Genomic DNA, 23165 nt, shown 5'->3' with positions numbered 1-23165 from the left:
GATTACAAGGTCAATTTAGATTAATCTGACAAGCCTCTCCTGCCTCCTTGAACCCAAACCCCTAGTTTTCCATTCCCGTCTGTGTATCCCCGGGGAGCAAACTGGCTGGGGGTGTGGGAGCTGCTGGGCTGGAGATCGGCTCCTGCCATCTGCTTTGGGAGTAGAGACCCACCAAGTCCCTGCAATACCTGCCCACATGGGTTAACCTATAAACTGCGGGGGCCTGAGACCACTGCACTCCTCTATTGTTCCCCACCCACTCCTCTCTGCCTGGGGCTCTCTTTGCCCCACTTCTTCCACCCCTTGTGCTGGGACCCCCACCCACCCTGGGGAGCCCCTCCTCCATCTTGGAGTCAGTTCCCTTCCCCCCACATCAGCGTGCTTTGATCCACTTCTCTGCCTTCTCCCACCCAGGGCTGGGAGCCAGTTCTTTCCACATCCCAGGCTGAGACCCCCCACTCCTCCCAGCCCTATGCTCATTCCCCCAGTCCTCCGGCCCTCCCCTGGGACTGCGCCCCTGCCCCCGTGCTGGCCCCCGGTTACCTGTCATAGCTGCAGTGGGTCAGGACTGTGATCGTGGTGTCAGCACCGTCACCGATCAGCCAGAGGAAACCAGGGTCTCCGCACATTCTGGATGGGCTGCAGACCCCCCACCCTGATTCAGGTCTCTCAGCACCATCATGTTCTGGGGGGACACAGAGAGAGACGGGAGCCTGGACGCATGGGTCCCGTTCCCTACCACCCCCACTCCCAAGGTCTGGGAGCTGCAGAGCCCCTAAAGGAGTCAGTCCAGATGTCTGGGTCCCATTCATTCTTTCCCCCCCACCCCCAGAGCTACAGAGCCCCTGCGTAGCTGTCCTGGATTCTGGATCACATTCCCGCCCCACGGGGCTGGCAGCACTGTTATCCCTCTCCCAGGAGAGCTGCCTTGGACACCTGGGTGGCTGGGTCTGTTTCCCTTGCTGCACCCCCCTCCCCACCCCCAGGGCGGCCCAGAGGATTCAGGGGGCCTGGGGTCTTCCCCCACCGCCGAATTGCCGCCGAAGACCCGGCACTTTGGTGGCGGATCCTGGAGCGGAAGGACCCCCTGACGCCGAATTGCTGCAGAAGATGCTCCGGGGGCCCGGGCCCCGTGAGAGTTTTCCAGGGCCCCCGGAGCAAGTGAAGGACCCTGCTCCAGAGGCCCCAAGAAACTCTCATGGGGGCCCCTGCAGGGCCCGGAGCCTGGGGCAAATTGCCCCACTTGCCCCTCCCCCCCGGGCAGCCCTGCCCACCCCTGGCCTAGCAGCACTGTGGTTCTGCCATTGCAGCATCCTCCCTGACGCCTGGGTCCCATTCCATCCCTGTGGGGCCTGGGACTGCAGGAACATGGGGTGTGTGTGTCAGGGAGATCATAGTGAAGAGGGCATGGGAGGGGTCACAAAGGGTGGAGGGGAAAGGGGCCATGGGGGATTAGGGAGGATGAGGGGGCTTGGTGGAGTGGAAGAGAAACAAGCTGAGGGAGTTATAATGGTGGAGGGGACACTTGGGGTTTGAAGGTACTAGGAGGAGAAGTAGTTAGGTGTGGAGGGGGTCTGGGGAAGGGAGAAGGCACTAGGGCATTGCTGGATGGGATGGGATGGGGAAGCGGCAGAGGCACCAGGGGGCACTGAGGAGGGCAGCAGGGAGGTCACCGGGGTCCCACTTGTGCTGGATGCCTGGAATCTGGCAGCAAAGGGCCTCTTGGCAAAGTCCCCAGCTTCTCCGGCCTCCTCATACCTGAACTGGCACCACTTGGTGACCGACACCATGTCTGACCTTCCAGGAGAGCGGGGTCACAGCCAGCCCAGAGCATGATGGTCTGCATAGGTGTTAGCTCCGATCCAGCCCCAGGGCAGGGAGGCAGACCGGTTGGCTCGGGAGTGTGTGTGGGGAGGGAAATGGGACATGGGGGCCTTTCCTCTGTAGTGGACACCAGCTCCAATCCAAGCAGGGATCCTGGCTGGCTCAAGGAGGCAGGGCATGGGACACATCACCCTGACACTGAGGGGTGCTTGGGAGGAAATTTACTGATATACAAAGATTATCTGCTTCTTGTAGGTTCTGTACCCAAGTCTCTGGCTCCCCAACTGGGCGTAGCGACGGCACAGGTTGTACCTGCCCAGGGAAAGAGCTGTGAACGTCACCTCATTCAGCCCCTGCCTTTCCCCACCCGAGCCAGGGATAGCACCCAGCTCCCCTGCTCTCTGGGCCACTAGACCAGGGGTTCTCAAACTGGGGGTCGGGACCCCTCAGAGGATTGCAAGGTTATTGCATGGGGGGTCGCGAGCTGCCAGCCTCCACCCCAAACCCCGCTTCGCCTCCGGCACGTATAATAGTGTTAAATATATAAAAAAGTGTTTTTAACTTACAAGGGGGTTAAACTTGGAGGCTTGCTAAGTGACAGGGTCACCGGGACAAAAGTTTGAGACCCACTGCACGAGCCCCATCCCCATTTGAGAACCAGGGGTAGAACCTGGGCATCCTGGCTGGGCCCGGTTCCCGCTCAGTTCCTTCGCTAGGGCCAGGACAGCCTCTCCTGTGGTGTCTCCGTCCGGCTGCACCATGGCAACGTCACAGAGCACCAGGCTCTGTAGAGACGCACGCTGAGCAGTGGGGCGTGGGCAGCCAGATACCGCACTGGCCTCATCAGCACCTGCTCTCCGGGCAGAGCCCATGACAGACCCACCCCTCCAGAGCCAGGCTGGTCCCTAAACACCCCCTCCCTGCCCCGTGGAGCCAGGCCGCACTCAGAACCATCCCCCAGCAAGTGCCTCAATCAGTGCTCTTATCACCCACGCATTGGCCACTTGGCCTCTCCAAAGCAGCGTGCACTGAAGGCCCAGACCTTGAAGGTGGCCCGGGCAATGTGCATCCTGAACAAGAACAGGAGCAGGGTGGGAGAGTATTATAGCAGGGGACACCTCAGGCAAGCAGGAGAGGGCCTTGTGGGTCAGTGCCCAGTCTGAGGGCATGGGGGGGGGGGTAGAGAGGGGCAGCGATCTGGCTTATTGCTGAGTAGGTGGCTGGAACATAGGTCCTTTTGACTGGCAGATCCCAGGACCTTAAGGAGAGAGAACAGCCTGGGCTGTGCTAAATCCCCTCTTCTCTCCACCTCCACCCCCGTCCATGCCGTGGGAGTCCTGGCTTCTAGCCTCCGACTAGACCCCAATCCCCTCCCAGTGCTGGGGATAGAGCGCAGGCATCCTGGTTTACAGCTCCCCCCCATGAGCTGTGGTGCATTCTCCAGCTCTGGCCAGATTTAAATCAAGATGGGATGTTTTCCTAAGAGATCTGCTCTGGTTCCAGCAGGGATTAATTCAGGGCCTGGGTCAGGCAGGGGGCCAGATGACATGATCCCAGGCTTTGAGATCTATGAGAACCTTGAGCTGTCAGCAGAGACCCAGGGCAGCTCATTGTAAGAGCTGACACCACAATCATCATCAGCTGTGGATGCCTTGGTAGGAGGAGGAGCCAGGCTGATCTCCAGGTGGACAGGGAGTTTCAGCAGCTGCAGCTGATCAGTGGGTAAAGCAGGGCCCGGAAGTTTACTTAAGGGCCAGCTCTAGGCCGGGCTCCCTCTTATGGGGAGGGCTATGACAGAGAATCCCCTTCAGAAACTGCTCCAGCTTGCAGCTAGTTTGGGGTTTTCCAGACCCTCTCCCTCCGCTGGTGGGTGGAAACAGTCTTCTCATTTCCAGCCTCAGCTGAGCCCTGGTGAGTTTATTCCCCTTGGCTTTGGAGCCAGCATTGTCCTTTAGCTTCACTGGCTCTTCCCCTTCCCTGGTGTACCTACAGGGAGCAACCACTCCCTTCTTTTTAGGCCAAACAAGCCAAACTCTTCCAGTCTCCTCTGGGAAGAGTCAGTGATGAGCTGCCAAAATCTTAACAACTGGTTCCCTATAAAAAGTTCTGATTTAAGGGGGGAAGTAGGGGAGGGGCTGGGGAAGACATACCTGGGGGCTGGGGGCCCCTGCAGGGCCTGGGGCAAATTGCCCCACTTGCCCCCCCAGCAACCCTAGAGCTTGCAGCCCCCTTACCTTGCCGGCAGCTCAAAGCAGCAGGACGACTCAGGAGCTCAGCTGAGCTACCCAGCTGGTGCCGGCGGCTGGCCCCGCTGCAGCTGGGAGGAAGCGGGGGAAGGGCAGGGGGAGCCTCAGCCTTCCCAGCTGGAAATCCTGGGAGCAACAGGATGGTCCGGCCTGCGGACCAGAGTTCTTTGCCCACTCCCTGGCCCTTTAACAACCGGTTCTCCACGGAGGTCTAATTTTAGCAACCGGTTCTTGGGAACCTATGGGAACCTGCTCCAGCTCACCACTGGGAAGAGTCATGGGCGGTTTCCCCTGAGCATTGTAGTTGTCCTGCTCTGTCTGTCCCAAATAGGACCTAGGATTCCAGATTAAAATGTCTCAGTAGCTCCTGGAAATACAAGGCCTGGTACATCAGCTGACCATGGCCTGACAATGCCAGCAGGAGGACTACCCTGTGGACTCTCAAGCCCCTAAAAGCAAGACTGGGAGGTGAGCGGAGACAGGGAGGGGGTGGGGGAGCCAGATGGGCTTTGCTTGTTTTATCTGAATATCTGTGACTCTTGTGTGTGTTGAGGGTAAAAGTTACTGTGATTAAACTCCTCTTGCTTTGCCTGCTGTGTAGTTCCCAGAGGGTTAGATTATAAACCGGAGTGCCCACGGGGCTCCCTGTATAAACAGCCCCCGCTTCCCACCCCAGATGTGGCTGCATCTCAGCACCAGGCAAGGAAGGTCCCTGTCAGGGCCGGTGCAACCATTTGGGTGAGAGCGCTAGGATTTTGGGGGGTGGGGCGGCATTTTCTTCAGCAGCGACTGTGGCGGCTGGATCTTTGGCCGCCCTGGCCGTCACCGGCATTTAGGTGGAGGGAGCTGGGGCAGGGGAGCATGGGGACGGCTGCCTGCAGCAAGTAAGTGGTGGTGGTGGGGGGGCAGGCAGGGGACCTCCCCGCCTCAGCTCACCCCTGCCCTGCCTCCTCCCCAAGCACACCGTGACTGCTTCACTTCTCCCACCTCTCAGGCTTGTGGTGCCTAAGCTGATTGGCATCGCAAGCCTGGGAGGCGGGAGAAGTGAAGCAGCTAGGGGGGGCTTGGGGAGGTGGCGGGGCGGGGTGAGCTGCTTCACTTCTCCGGCCTCTCAGGCTTGCGGCCAATCAACTTAGGTGCTGCAAGCCTGGGAGAAATGAAGCAGCAATGGTGTGCTCGGGGTGGAGGCGGAGCAGGGGTGAGCTGGAGTGGTGCGGGGGTGCCTCAGGGTGGGGCCTGCGGATGGGGAGCCTCAGGGCGGATGGGGAGTTGCTGTGGGGTGTCTCAGGGTGGGGGCTTGGGGACGGGGGAGGGTGCAAGGTGGAAGTTTTGCCTAGGGCGCAGAACATCCTTGCACCGGCCCTGGTCCCTGTATAAAAAGCCCCTGTGCCCCATCCCAGAGGTATGAGGATTCATACCCATTCCAGAATATGTGGCCATGAACTGTGGTTATGCTGGAAGGTGATAATGGCTTTTTGTCTATAGATCAATCACAGACCTGAGTGTGTGAAGAGCTTTTCTTTCTAGCTAAGGGGAAGGAGCAATTAAATGCCGCTTTGTGTAGAGATAGCTGTGAGCAATGGGGAGCCGCCACCCGAGACGCCGGGGTGCATGGCACAGCCGATCAGAAGCTCGGGTATCTCTGGGACTGGTTGTAGATGCAGAGGCTGAGGGACAGGCTGCGTTCTGGGCAGAAAGTTGGCAGACAGTAAAGAAAGCCAGGCCCCTGGAAGGAAGCAGAGAAACAGCTCCTTTGGGCATGGGGCGGGCCGGAGAGGCAGGCTTGGGTTTCGGAGCAATGAAAGGGGCTGGGTGGTGTGATTCCCTCGAGGAACAGGACTCTGTGTGTTCACCGTGAGTAACTTGGATTGTGCCAGATGGAAATAGTTCAGCACAGTCCCACGTAACAGCAAACCATGGGGGCCAGAGGAGTTACCGTAATGTTGCTGATCATGTGTACCTCATAATTCCCCTTCCGCTCCCTGGTGCTACCATAATGCTGCTGACAATGTGCGCTATAAAAAGGGGAAGCTGTTACTATAACGCCGCTGATAATGCGTACTTCATACTGGGTCACCTCCCAGGTGGTTTGACAACGGTGGGGCGTGCAAAAGGGGGGACATGCGGAGGCACTCCCCCTCCCCAATAATTGTCGGGGACACTGAACTCCTCCAGCCCTGAGGCTGCAGTGGTGGGGAGAGCGAGCTCCTGCTGGAGCCGGGGAGGGGGGGAAGAGAGGCAGGGAAGAGCAAGCCCCTGCCAGAGCGGCAGAGCGGGGGGAAAGGAAGCACAGTGCCCCCCCCCAAAGGGGTCATAGTTAAATTCTGCGCATGTCCCTGGATAATGTGCACTTTGTTCAGGGACGGGTGCCCCCCAGGCACTATAAAAAAGGGGAGCCCATAGGTGCTATTGTAGTGCTGCTGATAATGTGAACTTCCTAATGGCCCCCACCCTCAGGTGCTGCTGATAATGTGCATGTCATAGGGTCTCCATCTTGGTTTGGGGCTTCTATGTGCTACCATAATACTGCTAATGATGCCCATGCCATAACTGGGCCCTGTTTTTGGTCCGTGCCACTGTAGCCCACACGACAACAATCCCAAGCGGCCCAGCTGCGCTGCCTCCTGGCTGTCGCTGTCCTCACCCCCTACACCAAGTTTTTCTCATTGCTGCTCTCATATCAGTGCCCTATTGTGCCAGGGGAGTAGGAGACACATCACCAGAAGAGCACATCCCACCTCGATGGTATTACTGCTGGAGTCACTAGAGCGGACAAGGTTAAAGGGTGCAGTGAGGGGTTGCTCCCTCAGAAAGCCCAACAGCTGTTTGACTCTAGGCTGGATTCTGCTTTTGATTCCTGCTGTGTAACCCCACTGACTCCACTTCAGACCAGATATCCCCCTACCCCTCTCTCCCCATTGGGTCATTCTGGTTTCACGGGTCTAATTGGCGCACCATTGACCACTGTATAGCCTGGTCTCTCCATGAACCATTCAGGGACCAGGGCGCTTTGCTGAATTGTCACAAGAAGTTTGTAACCCTGTCAGTATTTCCAGACCTTTGGGGGTGTTTTTAGTTCACAGAAATAATTCTGCATGAAGAGAGACGCTGAGACCAAGGCATATCTCCTTCCCTTCAAAGCGGTATCAAATGCCAGAGGAGAGGGCGGCCCTTATTTAAGGGCAAGGGGGTGGGGAGTAGCAAAGACCGTGTTTACTTCAGCAGTAAATGTACTGACCATTTAAGGCCAATGTCCCAGGGTGGCCGGCTTCTTTAAGAGGTGCCAGGGTCTGGTCTATTCGTGATGAGCTTTTTAAAGAAGGAACCCGCTTATAATTAACAGCCTATGCGGCTGGTGGGCAGTGTCGATAAATGATAGCGTCAATTGCTTGGCTACGCTTTGGTTTATTATGAAATATATAGAAGAGCTCAAATAACCAATATCGGTCAGGTTTATTGCGGAAAGTCAATAATGGCATAGTACAGGAAGAAAAGTTCAATAAGATACCGAGACAGAACGCACCTCTGTATTCACATCTGACACACTATTGTAAAAATCTTTGTGCAAAATATGCCTGCTTGAGGTATCATGTGACAAGTAAAACTTGCCAGTCAATCATATCACGGTAAAATGTACATAGCGACATTATATGTAAAGTTCTGAAAATAAGCTGAAATCAATACTGTGTGTTTACCGGAGATGTCGGGGGAGTGGGCAAACCTGTTTCTCAAACACAAAAGACAAGTTGATACCCCAGGCAGGTGTCATAGATTCATAGATTCTAGGACTGGAAGGGACCTCGAGAGGTCATCGAGTCCAGTCCCCTGCCCTCATGGCAGGACCAAATACTGTCTAGACCATCCCTGATAGACATTTATCTAACCTACTCTTAAATCTCCAGAGATGGAGATTCCCATCACCTATCACGTGCAGGGCTGAATTAATGCAGGGGCTTTAGGCTGGGGGGGGGGGCCCTGCAGGCCCGCCAGCCAGATGCAGCCCACTGCTTCTTTTCATCTGGCCTGCGGTAAGTCTCTGTGCCGCGGGCCGGACACCAGTCCCCGAGCCTCAGCGCCCCCATTCAGGCCTGGAGCTGCGAGCGCCGGCTCGCCAATGTGCCCTTGCAGCATCCAGGTAAGGGGCGTTCAGGGAATCCCCCAGTGCTGGATCCGCAGCTCCCATTGGCTGGGTACCCCAGGAGCTGCCTGAGGTAAGCGTCTCCCGGCTGGAGCCTGCACCCCGATCCCCTGCCCCAACCCTGGACTCACTCCCCCACTCCAAACCCTCAGGGGCCCCACAAAAATCTAATAGCCCTGGGCCCACAGGAGAGTTAATCCGGCCCTGATCAAGTGGTCATTCTTTGGCAAGGAAGCAGGACAGGAACACACAGATCTGATCTTGGCAAATTTCCCCCACCAAACTCTGTGTCTCCTTGCTCTCGGCTGGAAAGAGCTTTTAACCAGGGGTCACGCCCAGGAACATGGTTTCCAAAGGGTGACTGAGCTATAAAAGGGGGGCAAAAACATCCCAAATTCTCTATTCTTGTCCATCTCTCTCTTTCACCTAAGCGGACAAAAGAAAACAGCCACTGGACCTCAGGAGCAGATCCTGCCCTGTAATTTGGTCAGCAATGCTACTGAAAATCTGTGGTAAGAATTTCACCTTGAACCAGGTCTAGTTTAAGTTGAGAACTAAGAAGCGTTTTATGATTGTCTTGTAACCATTTCTGACTATAACTTGTACTTTTAAAAAAATCTCTCCTTGTAGTGAAATAAACTTGTTTTGTTCTTTAATCACAATTCATCCAGTGTCGTGAATCGTGTGGGGAACTCCATTTAAGGTGTTGTAGCTTGATGCCCTCACAGAGGCAACGGATCGAATATATCTGGACAGTGAGGAACAGACCTTTCTGCGGGGAAGACCAGGAGCGCGTCGGGATCACTGCAGATGTAGCAATCGAGGCTGCCGGAAGCCAGAGTGTGGCCGGTGTTTTCTTTCTGACTCGCTGGACCATGGCTGTGGCGATACACGGACGTTCAGGGTGTGACCCCCAAGTCATTTGGCAGTGAGCGGTCCTGCTTGGGAGCCACGGCAGCAAGGCATTGTGAGGCACCCCACATTGCAGGGGAGGTTGTGTAGTTCTAGGATGATTGTACAAGTTATAAAACTCTTCGTGTCACTAAAATCCAGCCCATCAACTGGTTATAATTCTTCAACTCATTACTCCTGGGGGAATTCTGCAGCCCTGTGTGCGCTCAGAATTTATGTCCCTTGCAAATTTCTTTGTTTCCCCACAGAAAAATGACTTTTTGATAAGAAAGCCGCAAGAGCGATTGTGCAGCCTTCCCAGCAGTACGTTTTAGTGTCCAGGGCAGTCGGCAGAGAGGTAAATCTTGTGGACCAGGGGACGGGACTGGGGAAGACCTGGCTAGTAGCTCCTACCATGTGCCGGGCTCAGCTGCTAGTCCCATCTGGGTTGGGGAGGATGGGACTTCCTCTTCCCCTGCACGGCATCTGGGGTCGTGTCAGACCCATGTCCAGATTTCTCCCCCAGCTGTAGGAAGTGCCATGTGCACATCCCACCACCCCTGCACTCATCGCTCTTCAGCTGCAGGGGCAGGGATTGCTGTAGAGGGAGCTGCTTCCCCTGTGCCCAACCCCAGGCCTCCTCATACCCAGACCTTTCCGCCAAGCCTCACCCCCTGCACTCAAATCCCCTGATGAACCCCACTTACCCAGCATCCCCACACCCAGACCCCCACTTCTGCTGAGCCCCAACCACATTCACCGGGACACTCTGCCCCCCCCCCAGAGTCTCCCATTACTGTTGAACCCTCCAACAAGCCCCTGTGCATCTAGGTGCCCCCCCACAGCTGGATCTGCCACTGAGCCGCCTGCACCCAGATTGCCCCACCCAGAACCCTCTCAACCCACAGCTGGATCCCCCCACACTAAGTCCTGCTAGACTTGGACCCTGCCTTGCTGAGCCTGCCTGCCCACAGCTGATGCACCTGGCAAGGAGGGGCAGGGCTCTGGGCTGTTTCTGGGCCAGGCTCTGTCCTTGCGCTGTGTCAGGGTTGTTGCAGCGTCACCGCTGCTCCCACCTCTATGAAGCCAGTGACCTGTGCTCCCCAATGCCATGCTGGAGCCTCTACATTTATTTGACAAATGAATTATGCAGATTTTTAAAATATGTACAGAATTTGTATTTTTTTGGTGCAGAATGTCCTCAGGAGTAACTTGTTCTATACCTTTCATTCTCCTTGTTTTGGATACTAGCATTCCAGGTACTGACCCCAGAAGTTACCGTTGTAATTTGTACTGGGGCAAAATAGAAATGTATTTGGATTTTTGACAAGTGACCGATCTGCTTATGTCACAGGCTAAGCGGTACTATCGCAACATGTGGATTACCTCCTTTGCATTGCCTGGGCGTTCAGTTCGGCCTGCCTTCTGGTTACAACACAGAGCAATCTACCTCCTGGGACCAGGGGGGTTACTTGTTTGATGGGTTACCGAAGGACTCAGTGGCTAGTCACAAATCCCTGCGTTGAGTCTCTGCCACCAGTCTGGTGTCCGTGACACAAGATGTTAATGGCAACTGGCAAGGGTGTGTGTGTGTACAGAAACCACCTGTTTGCTATGAACATTCTGGTTCTTCCAAAGCATCTCAGGTGAGGCCTCACCTGAATGCCGGGGACATGCTAGTCATTAATATTGTGGTCCAATGTTGTACAGATACTATGTAAGGAGTTGTGTGTGTGTGTGTGTGTGTATATATATATATACTGGAAAATGTGTAAGGTGGATGTGTCTGTTTGGATGTAAATGTAGCGTAAAATAACAGAATGCATGTCTGTTTACATACAAAGTCTATGTAATGAAGAGATGTGAACTCTACAGAAAAAGAGCAGGCAGGCAAAAACAAGCCCTGGGGAATTATCCTGCCTTAGACTAAAGACAATGAATGTCAGGCTATATACAGAAGGCACCCCTTCATCCTGCACCTAGCAAGTGAATGGACGGCCTGGGTCGCAGGCAGCCTTGGTCGAAAACCCCGCAGCAGACTGGGGGTGAGAGAAACATCTTCAGCGAGGAGGTTAACTGGATTGTTTTGTGTCTAGAAAGGGTGCTATGATTTTGGTTGCTTAGGTAATGACTTGGTTCCAACATTCTTATTAAACTGTGTGCTTTGTTGATAATTTTATTCTCATTTTCTGTAATCTCAGCCCCTGTGCTGAAGCCAAGTGTTGGGGGCCTGAGTTGAATCTTACAAACCAGCTCTCCTTATGGCTAAGAGCAAGTGTTGTACTGGGGATGTGTTCATGGGCACTGGAGTGGGTGTGTACCGGACTTCCTCAGGCTAACCGAGGTGGTGGTGGTAATGAGGTACCTCCAGCCCCCGGGGGGGGGGGGGAATGTGAGGGTGCAGGCGCTGGTCTGTGGAGGAGCCCTCCTCTTGGTGTGTAAGAAAATATCCTCCCATTTGTCTACAGTGCAACCCGCAGCTGGCGCTGTACCCATCTCCACCTTGGGGTGTCACATCAAGGGAGGGTCATAAAATGAGGGGACAGAGGCTTGGTTATTTCTAGCCTGCGGCCTCTGACCCCGTCCGCTTTTGTTGGGGGGGGCGCGTGTCTGCGCAGCGCTTGGCTCCTGCGCCGGGTTCCCAGCACCATAAGCTCCTGGGCTGGGAGCGGTGGCTGTAGCGCCGAGGCGCAGGTGGTGGAACGTGACGCGGCGCTCTGCTATCTGCGCGGTCTTCCACCACGCCCCGGGCGCATGCGCATTTGGGAACCGCGTCCCATTGGGCGCCTCCCCGGCCAATGGGGAGGCGCCGGCGAGGTACAAACCCGGAAGCGGCTCCCGCGCGGGAGAGCGGCGGCTGCTCCAGCATCCAGAGCCAGGAAGGAGCCGGAGCGGCGCGTGCCCCGCCGGGCCTCCGAGCGAGAGCTGCTCCCGGCCCGGCCCGGCCGCGCTGCAGGGCCCGGCGTCTGATGGACGGGAAGGGAAGGTAACCAGCCCCCCCACCCCCGGGGCCGGGCTGCTGGTGCCCCGCCTGGAGCGCTCCCCCGGCTCCGCATCATGCGGGGTGGGGGACACTAGAGCGGGGGGTGCTGCTGCCTTGCCATGGGGCTTAGTTAGTTACAGACCCTCAGATGTGGGGAACCTTTTGAAACTTCTCCCCCAAAGGGACTGCTTGCATTCCTTATGCAGCCTGGCTAATAGCCATTAATGAACTTAACCTCCATGAATTCTTGTATGACCTAGGAAAAAAAGGTAGCCAAGACAGCCTGGAGGTGGAATTTAAGCTGCTCAGAAATGGGTGTGGGGTGGTGGTTAAATTTATTAGGGACTGGGGAAACTTTAGTCATGTGTATTCATTGAATGTCTAGTCCTCACGCCACCTAGGTTTCCAGGATGCAGCTGAAAATAGATTGATGTTGACAAGACCCAGGGTCCTCTGCAAGGCACAAGTTGAAACAACATCTCCTGACTGATGGATTATGTGTGAAAGGAAAGCTATTATCTTTAAGATCCTCAGAACTATTACTAGTGCTTTATTTTACAATTAAATTAACATGTTGTGCTCACTTGATCTTTAGAAGTTCACCAGCTATAATTCATGCGTTAGGCAGAGTCATGCACTCAGGACAAGTATTTTAAGCCAGGGTGGTGGTTACTCAATAACTGAATAAGGGAGGGGGGGGCGGTACTAGGACATATGAATCCATATTGTGCTTAGTGATATGGTGGAATTTGCTCACCTCACAGATTCACCCTGAGTCCAGGTCAATTCACATCACAGTAACAGTCAGGCATTGTGTGGGAATTACTGTCTGGATGAGATTATGAACAATGCTACCCCTGTTAACTGTTGCCAGAGAGAGAAAAAACCTGCATGACTGGAGGGGAAAGGGTAAGCTGATAAGCCTGTAGTTGAACCAGTCCTTGTGCCTGTCAAATGTCCCCTCTTCCTGTCTGGGGAAAAAAGGTGTGTGCATTGATGCACCTTTCCAGGCCAGCCTGTGTTCTAGAGTGAAGGTCAATAGAATAGTATGAAATGATGGCAATTCCTCTGTAATAATTAAAATACCATATGCACTTGACACTCTATTGCCCAGCATCTTGTGCAGGCGCAGGCATTTACACCAGTGCAAAAATGAGTAGCATTTTATAGCCACCTAGCACTGGTGAAAATGACTATGCAAGGGGAACAGGGCATGGAGAATTGTATCTCACCATCCTTCTAAAGACCCATGTGCACAATAAACTGCATTGTAAGTGTATCTACCCTGGAATGATGAAGGTCCCTGAGTACTCTGAATACTGGGCTCTTAGTCTGTGTTGAGTCTAAAAGGAATAAGATCCTATTAGCAGTGGAAACTGAATCTGCCTGGCTAGAGAATTGGAGCAGTTCCAAATGTTCTAATAATTCTTTGTTATTGTCTCAGAGTAAGAATCTTGTTCCGATATTTGTTTTCCTGCCTAGCACGTTCAGTATGTGATGTAAAATAATGTCCATAAATGTTTTCATGAGCCCCTAAACTGCCTAACCAATCAGATGGCTAATCAGCATGTGAGTGCGTCAGGAACTGTCTGTGAACAAGTCATGCTATTTTTAAAACCCCAGGGAGCTTTGCCACCAGATGGTTTTGTTTGAGCTGCGAGTATTCCTCAGAATGGTTTGTTTTCTGAGTTATGCAATGCTAACTAACTTTTAGTTACCTTTCTAGAATTACACACTGGGACACCTGAGTAAGTGACAGACATGGGGCTATCCTCATATAACTCAATGGAGACCAGGTTACAGGACTAAACCTTGTTGTCTTCCTGCATTTATGCATGTGCTTTAATTACTCAACAGCTGGCCTTTCATATTATGCCACCCAGCCACACTTTTTGCCTATAACCAAGTCACCTAAAAGCCCCCCCCCCATCAATGGAATTTGGGTGCCTGATCCCCATGGGCTCCTTGGAAAATCCCAGCGGTAATCTTGTCAGATACAATTGAACTAATTCTCCATCTTAGCCCTAAATAAATGGAGTAATTATCATTCATGGGAAGAACCATCATTTGGATGAGCCAGAAAAACAAGTGCTGGCAAATTACCATTAAAAAAAAATCCCAGAGTGTTGTTTTTCGCAAGGGTAGGCACTCAGATACCAGAGCCATTGGAACCTAGATACTGGGAAGTAAGGTTAAACATTTCCATAAACTATAAAATAGACAGCTTTGTTGGTGATTTGGCTAAATTTCACATTTGAGTGATCACACGAGGCTTTATTCTCCTTTATGCTGAGATCCCTTTTCTTCATCAGAGCAGTATAAAATGGCCTCAGTCTAAATGAAAATCAGGCCCATTTTGCTGAATTAAATTCCACCTTGGCAGTCTTTCTTTTATGAAAGCTGATAGAGAGATGGATAATATCCTTTTCTACCTGTAACTCACACATCAACAGTCGAGCGCTCTCCCGTCAACTCCAGTACTCCACCAGAACAAGAAGCACAAGCGGAGTTGACCCCAGTGAAGACTTCACGGTAAGTACGTCAACTTCAGCAGCTTAGATTGACCCCAAGTGGTAGTGTAGACAAGCCCTAGAAAGGGTTTGCTGGGCTAACTATACCAGAAAACTCTCCTATTAGAAGCTCAGTTTATATTGTTAAATGAGTTATTTTGCTAGTTTAGCTCATACCAGTTTTTCAAATAAAATGAGCTCTTCTCCTGGTAAGAGAATAAGAATGGCCATACTGAGTCAGACCAATGGTCCATCTAGCCCAGTATTCTGTCTTCTGACAATGCCATATGTTTCAGAGAGAATGAACAGGTAAGTGAACTTATCAACTGATCTATCCCCTGACATCCAGTCCCAGTTTCTAGCATTCAGAGATTTTGACACACCCAGAGCAAGGGATTGTGTTCCTGATCACCTTGGCTAATAACCATCAATGGACCTGTCCTCCATGAACTTCAAGGAAATGCATAGTTTGTAATGCAGTTTGGGATATAACTGGATGAAAGGAGCTATAGAAAGGTAAGAGTAAGATCATGATTTCTTCTACAGCTCTACTTTCTCCTTTTGTTATCTGCAAAATACAAGATGGCCTCCTTAAATATAATCAACTGCACCCAATGCTTTAAAAGGGATAGCAGACACAAGTGGAAGGTTGGGAGGGACGTGGACTGTGAATGGGGGCATAGTTAAGTGTCGTGGAAGGATGAGCTATATAAAACTACTGGTTGTCGCAGAACTAGAAAACAAATTAGGTAACTCAGCTTTCCAGAAAACTTATAGACCCAACAGTGCAAAAGGTGTTGCACTGTAACTTTGCATTTTTTTGGCCCTCTACAGAACTGGTTTAAAATGTTCAGTGAACATTTGAACTTCAAGGGGCAAAGCAGGAAAAATATAGTTATCAAATAAATAAGACAAAATTATCCTGTTTTTTCAGCTTGCTTTAGTTATTATCCACTAATACTGACTATTCTAACTCTACATTTATTATGTAGTGTATTTTACATTAACGTCTCACACATATATAACAAAGTTTATTTTTAGTCTTTACTGTTTCATTTCCTTTTGTTCATTATAGGACTAATTGCTGCCATTAATAGTCTCACAAACTATTTTCTATATTCAAAGCTTTAAATCCAATTTCAGATACTCACGTAGCACAATACTGAGACTGATATTTAAATGGAGAACTTGTCTGTCAATTGCATAACTGAGGGCTTCTGTATTACTTACCTTTTTCAGCCGTTCCTCTCTGAGAATCAGACCTTTTCATGTTTGACAATATTTCTTCTGGACATTTTTATTGATTTAATTACCACAAACAATATGGGTCAGCTGAAAGAAAATCAGAGGAAAATATGCAAACCCAGATGGAATTAGAAATTGATTCTTTCTTCATTCCTCCTTTCAATTACCAAGGCAGTCTGATAACCAATAAATTTTCCTCATAAGTGATCAAAGTAATCTGACAGTTTTCAGAGTGGTAGTTGTATCAGCTGGCTTTTAGCCCACAAAAGCTTATGTCCAAATACATTTGTTAGTCTCTAAGGTGCCACAAGGACTCCTCAAAGTCATCTTAGTTGCATTTCATTTTTATAATGCTTGGGGAATTTCCATGGGCTGCCAATTTGAAAAATCCAGTATTAAAGTGAGGGTGCTACCCCCCCAACTGCTTTCACTTTTCAGGATGTTTTAATTTGACACCTTGAGATGGGATGGAATTTATTATTTATCTCTTTCCTAATAATTCCTAACTTCTGTTAGTTTTCAGAGAACTATCCACAATGAGTCCAAGATCTCTTTCTTGAGTGGTAACAGCTAATTTATACCCCCCCCCCCCCCCCCATCATTTTGTATGTATAGTTGGGATTATGTTTTCCAATATCTATTAAATTGCACTTAACATAGAATTTCATCTCCCATTTTTTTCACCCAGTTTATTGAGAACCCTTTGTAACTCTTGGCAGTCAGCTTTGGACTTTACTATCTATCAAGTGTATTTTTTTTATTGTCTGCAAATTTTGCCACCTCCCTGTTCAACATATTCATAGATGATCTGGAAAAAGTGGTAGTGGTGAACAGCACTGGTCCCAGTACAGATCCTTTGGGGGGGAACCATGCTATTTACCTCTCTCCATTGTGAAAACTGACCATTTATTCCTACCTTATGTCACACACAGAGTTGCAGAAGAATCAACAGGTAGAGCTGGAGAAAAGCTAATGTGGTTGGAATTAGGAGTTCTGAGGAAGGTAGGGACTAGAGCTGGAGCGGGGCAGGCAAAGGTTGGAGCAAGGGCTGGTACAGGAAGCAGGTCTGGCACAACTACAGAGGTGGAATGCATTGAGCAGCCACTGTGCTGCGGTTGCAACCAAGCTTAGAGATAGTGATCTGTTTTGGGTTGTGTCCTGGTCTGCACCCTCACTTTAAACCGGGGGGTTTCAAAGTGAGGACCAGCATGTCTTCCCCCCACCCCAAAATCCTAGGGTAGGTCTCCCCTTCGGCTGCCACCACCCGGTCAATTTTGTGGGCCGGGACACCCCTGTTTCCCCCCTGGGAACACAGATCAATTCACAGAGGAGGAACCTTCCCCCTCCCCTCTCTCTCTCCAGCCTGCTCTGTGCTCTGAAGAGATATCTGGATTTAAACGCCTTGAATCTCTACACACAGGGAAGCAGCCCACTTCCCCCTCCCCTTCCCCTTCCCCTGAAAAAGAAAAGAATTTATTAAGAGAACAAAAAGAAAATACAGAATCTCTATGAGTCCAAGCTGGACACTCATAGGGTATAACCTTGCTAAGTTCTGGAGAGAATCCTCTCTCTTTCTCAGTACAACCAGTACAAGCAGAATTAAGAATAATCAATAACAAACACACAGAGTTGCAAACATAGGATTATTAGATAAGGACACAAAGTATCTTTCTAATACTCACTATCTTGACTAGAAGAAATTAGTTCAGAAAGGTGGAACTTGATTAACTCGTCTGGTCTCTTGAACTCCAAACAGAGAGAAAAAGTTCCCTCCTAGGAGTACTAACTATTCATGAGGTTGGGGCGTGGGCTGGACTCTGGGACTTTCTGTGCCTGAACCCGAACCTCTACACCAAAGAGTCCTGGGGCACCTTATAGACTAACAGACGTATTGGAGCAGCTCCTGTTAGTCTATAAGGTGCCACAGGACTCTTTGGTGCTTTTACAGATCCAGACTAACACGGCTACCCCTCTGATGCTCTATGCCAGTGGTTCTCAAACTTTTGTACTGGGGACCCCTTTCACACAGTAAGTCTCTGAGTACGTTTTATATATTCAACATCATTATAAATGCTGGAGGCAAAGTGGGGTTTGGCAACCAGTTACTGATGCAAGAGAGCCTTCCCTCTTATCCCACAACTGCTTACTTTGCTCAAGAGCCTTTGGTGACAAACCTTGTCAAAGGCTTTCTGAAAGTCCAAGTACACTATAGCCACCTTTTTCCACATGCTTGTTGACTGCCTCAAAGAATTCTTATAGATTGGTTTCAGAGGGGTAACTGTGTTAGTCTGTATCAGCAAAAACAACAAGGAATTCTTCTGGCACCTTAGAGACTAACGAATTTATTTGGGCATAAGCTATCGTGGGCTAAAACCCACTGCATGGAGTGGAAAACTGATGCAGTGGGTTTTAGCCCACGATAGCTTATGCCCAAATAAATTCGTTAGTCTCTAAGGTGCCACAAGGACTACTAATAGATTGGTGAGGCATGATTTACCTTTACAAAAGCTGCGTTGACTCTTCTAAAACATATCATAGTTATCACGTTTGTTCTTCACTATAGCTTCAAACAATTTGCCTGGTACTGAAGATAGGCTCACCAGCCTGGAATTGGCAGGATTGCCTCTGGAGTCTTTTAAAAAATAGTCATTACATTACATTGACGACATAAGCTTCCTTCTGCTTCAGCTTAATGTGCTCCTTCCACCGAGACCTTCAACCTCTTTAACTGCAGAGAGGCTGTCAGACTGAGGGTGAGACCACTTTAGCTACACCTTACCCCCATGCAGATCATTCTACTAAAGGCAATAGGATTGCTCATGGAATAAGCTGGTATTCAGCGTGAGTAAGGTGTGACACAAGTGGAGCTGCTATGTAATAATTTGTGAATACTGCAGGATGACCAGATTGTTGGGATGTTTACTGTACCAATATATTGGTTTAGTTTAAGAAAAAGACCAGGGAACCAGAACATCAAAATCACTACAGCAGAAAACTCTCCTATTCAGGCAAGCCTTAACTTCCATATGCTTAAGTGCTTTCTTGAACAGAAATGAACTAAGTATATGCTGAAGTTAAGTTTAACCAGCTTTGGGGTATCTACATGCTCCTGGAATACAAATAAAATATTTTTGTTTTGTTTTGAACATGGATATTTTTCCCAGTACAAAACTGGAACAGGCTCTCTCAAAAAAGCCATATTATCTATTAGGGTCATGTGGCTCTGACCTGATTGGAACAGCGTGTAGAGTGCACTATGTATATTTACCCATTTAAAAAAAAAAAGTCTTCTGGAATCATTTTTTTCTCTGACATGAATAATGTTGATGGAGACACTAACGGATTAGGCTGCTGCTCTGATTCGCTTGCTAAAGTAAACACCAGGAAATATTGTAACCAGATCACATATTGCCATGGAGTAAAGTGACTAATTTCATTTTCAGCCACAGTGAGAAGAAGCAGAAAGTGCATCAGGAAACTGACTGAGCTTTCTTTAGCGTGGGAATAAAAACACATGTGGGACTGATGGGCACTTTTGGCCTTGGTTTACCTGCCTGTGCTCTTGAGATGTGGCATCCAGAAGAATCATTTCAAGTGAGATCACAAGGCACAAGGACTTTCATTCGCAGACAAACAGTACAAATGAGTTTCTATTTCTACCTCAGAGAGCGGTTTGGAGCTAGCCAAGTGGTTGAGTAGCTAGGAGCTTTGCATTGGTTCAGTTCCCAGCTTCTTGCTCTAGAATGCCCCTGGATTTGAGTCTGCATAAGCACGGCCTAAGCAGAAGACAAAGTTACGCTGGGCTCTCTGGACAGTTACTCAAATGGAGTCCACAGCCTTCCTGAGGTATGGTAGCTTCAAGCTCCCGGGCAGGGCTGTTTCAGGGTCACCATTTCAGATGGGCAAGCAAGCAGAAGTGCAGCAGCAAGAGGAGTGGATGGACAAGGGCAAGGGGGATCCTCAGGAGCAGCTGGCACATATCCTTGGCAGTTAATAAATATAGAACAAGAATGATTTAGCAGCAGCAGCTGTGCTGGTTGGCTTAGGAAAAGTCCAAACTGCGTAGCCGAGGAGCATCATTCTGACCAGAAGGGGGTTTGAATAGAGGTGGCTAGACAGCTGAGGAGAACTATCCTGTGCAAAGAAAGGCTGGAAGCCTGATGGGAGTGATGGAACACATGGCTCACCAGGGCTAAAAGTTTAACATGCACTACATTTTAGGGCCCGTGGTTGTCCATTGGTTCGCTGCTGGGATACCGCTGATCATAAATCACCCCTCAACAGCTTCACATTGTGTTTAATATGCTACATTGAGATGTTGCACAACATCCGGGCAGGGCAAAGTTGAGCAGCAATGAGGCAACATTAAGACACATGCTGTGCGGCATAGTTGTGCCATGATTATTCTGTGGCTGTCTGAAATTCTATTTGGTGGCTCTTCATCACCCCTGCTAGGACATCACCATTTTTCTAACCCAGGCTGTCTGGAGGGAACTGTGGAGATATCCAAAGCAATATTTGTCTCTCTGCACCGACAATGTCAATGGAGAAACAGAGTTACACCAGTTGAGAATTTAGCTCATGTGGTATTGATGTGCACTGTTGCCATATTCCACACCAGAGGTGGTTGCATTTCAATAGTGGGTAAGCTCTTTAGGGCAGGATCCATCTCTTTGTTGTATGTACAGCGCCTAGCACAATGGAGCCCTGATCCAGGATTTGGAGCCTTAGGAGTTACCCCAATATAAATAAATAATAATAGTCTCTTTACCTGCAGATCATGGTTAGCCAAATCATGTTTCCTTTCTCCACTATCTCATGAGAAGTGAAAATAAATTCAAAGGTTAAAACCATTTACCAGATGTTAACTGGAATCATTTTACACATGCACATGGTATAACACATTCTGCAGAGAATCAGTAGAAATGACTTGAGCATGCTGCAGCTGAGGAGCATTGAAAAAATGAATACAGATGCTTGTCACGAGAGAACAAAAATAACTTTTCAGTAGAATACTTGAGGTTTAAAAAGTTTCACAAACTGTCAAGCCTCTTATTTTGGGTACATCCCAGTCCTGTCTGTTATTAAAAGATGCCATATGGCAGTAGAGATGGAAGGGTTTTTGTTTCACTTAAGGGGAATAATACATTAGTGACAGGTTTCTTGGAGCGTAGTGGTGGTGCGTGCAGCTATGAAATCCTGATGCCTTTGTCTCGAAACAGCACGTTACATTTCTAAGATCTGCCTGTGTGCGTAGGCAACCATCATTGTGCGTTCACACACACACACTGTGCTCCTCGTGGAAAAGTGCTGTAGGTTTATGGGATGAGACCAATAAGTCTATAAAACTTGGTCTAAAATCCTATCAAATTTAATATAGAATAAGTCTTAGTGTACGTTTAAAAAACTTACATAATACAATTTCAGAAAGAATTGTATCCCCACTGTGCAATCTTTTAGGTTGGTTTGAAAATCCCACAGAAGGGAGATCATTGATATCATAATTTAACCATGCTCAGTACTGTATAAATTAAGCTTTGAATTAAATAGGTACAGAATGGGAATAAGTGGGGCATACACTTTTAACAGCACCATATTATGTATATCCTTCCTTCTGGCCCATTCTCTTCCTCTCTCTGCACTGAGCACAGGGCTGGGGCTGAAGAGCTGGGCCAGGAGCTAAATGAGGGAGGGGGCTCAGGGTTGAGGCAGGAGGTTTGGGTGTGAGGCACTTACCTGGGCAGTTCCCATTTGATGCGAGGGGTGCAGGTAGGAATGTGTGTGTGTGTGTGGGGGGGGGGGGGGTTGGTTCAGGAGCTCCCGTGTGTTGCTCCGGGTGGCGGTGAGGATGCAGCAGGTGCATGGGGATGGGGGGTGCTGGATATGTGAGGGGGTGCAGGTGTCAGGGCTAGGGTTGTGGAGGGGGGATGAAGGAGACAAACAGAGGGCTGGGTGTGGATGAGGGAGGTACAGGGCTCAGGGTAGGCACCTGGAGGGTGTGCAGGGGTGCGGGGCTCAGGGCAGAGGTGAGGGGTGTGTGTGTGGGGTCAGGACTCAGGGGAGAGGGCTGGGTGACTGGCCCCTAAGAACTCCCAACCCCTGTTCCTTGTCCCCTGACTGGCCAACCCTTATCCACACCCCAGCCAGACCCCTGGGACTCCCATGCCCCATCCATCCTGACCACCCCCTCCAGAGACACCCCCCCCCCCCCGGGACCCTCCTTGGTCCACTGACTGTCCTGACCCCCTATCCTCCCCCACCCCCTAACAGACCCCGGGACTCCCATGCCCCATCCACCCCCCCCTCCGCTCCCTGACTGCCCCCTCTAGAGACCCCCAGTGTCCCACCCTCCATCCAACCCACTCTGCTCCCTGTCCCCTGACTGCCCCCCTACCATGAGGCTCCATGCAGAGCCAGATGCACTGCCCCGCGGGAGCGCACAGGGCGGCATGGCTCCAGGGAGGGTGGAGCGTGTCTGCCTCCCTGCAGGCGTGTGCAGCCCCGACACCCCCAGAGCGCTGTGCGTGTGGTGACACAGCTACGGTCGAGCAGGGAGCCAAACACTGCCCTGCGGGAGCGCACAGCAGCAGGGCTCCGGGGGAGGGGCCGGCAGCTTACTGCGCTTGGCCTGGGAGCGCGCGCCGCGCCAGGAGAGTGGGGCATTTGCCCACCTTGTGCGCACGGCTATGCTTCTGCTCCCTGGGCAGAGGAGAGCGGGCTGGGCTGGGCAGGATTTTTAATGGCATGCTGGAGTCCCGGCAGGCAGCAGCGTGCCATAGGTTGCCGACCCCTGCTTTAGTTTGTCCTCATTGCTTCTTGGCTCCTCCTCCAGGTGAAGCCTAGGCAGTTAACTGACCCACCTAGCCACTGTAACCCCTTTAGTGGTGGGTGTGGCGGGGGTGAACACCCCATCACATGCCATTTTACAGATGGAAAACTGAAGCCCAGAGAAGGGAAGTGGCTTGCCCAAACTCACACAGGGTGTCTTTCGATGACCGGACTCTGTGCGTCCGAAGATGACTGATCAGTCCGATTCGGGCGTGGAAAGTCCTGTCACACGTTGGGCAGACATGTGATGGCACTGTCGATGATGTGCGGGCAGCTCTGGACTTGCGCAGCTCACGCTTTCTTTCAGTCTCAGCAGTACGCCTCGCCTCAGAGGTATTACTCCCTGTGTGAATGAGGCTGCGCCATGCTGGACGGTTCAGTGCGAGGGTTTCTTCAGCGTGTCCTTGAACCGCTTCTTTTGTCCTCCATGGGAGCGCTTTCCCTGGGCGAGTTCTCCATAGAAGAGCTGTTTAGGAATGCGCTCGTCTGACATTCTCACG

The 23165-nt window shown here is 50.8% G+C and overlaps 1 long non-coding RNA gene across 2 annotated transcripts; it reads left to right on the top strand.

The window, feature by feature from the left end:
* The first annotated feature begins 3581 nt into the window (after positions 1-3581).
* On the top strand, positions 3582-11404 carry LOC120398454. Of its 2 annotated transcripts, XR_005594432.1 has the most exons (4): positions 3582-3735; positions 4402-4538; positions 8880-9457; positions 10454-11404. It is a non-coding gene; the product is annotated as an uncharacterized LOC120398454 (long non-coding RNA). The 2 variants fall into 2 exon arrangements; XR_005594431.1 differs by having other exon boundaries at positions 8880-11404.
* The last annotated feature ends 11761 nt before the right edge of the window (positions 11405-23165 follow it).

Source organism: Mauremys reevesii, linkage group 2 (genome assembly GCF_016161935.1).
Source record: "Mauremys reevesii isolate NIE-2019 linkage group 2, ASM1616193v1, whole genome shotgun sequence".
In the NCBI taxonomy this organism is placed as follows: domain Eukaryota; kingdom Metazoa; phylum Chordata; order Testudines; family Geoemydidae; genus Mauremys; species Mauremys reevesii.
This window is presented reverse-complemented; position numbering and strand designations above follow the sequence as displayed.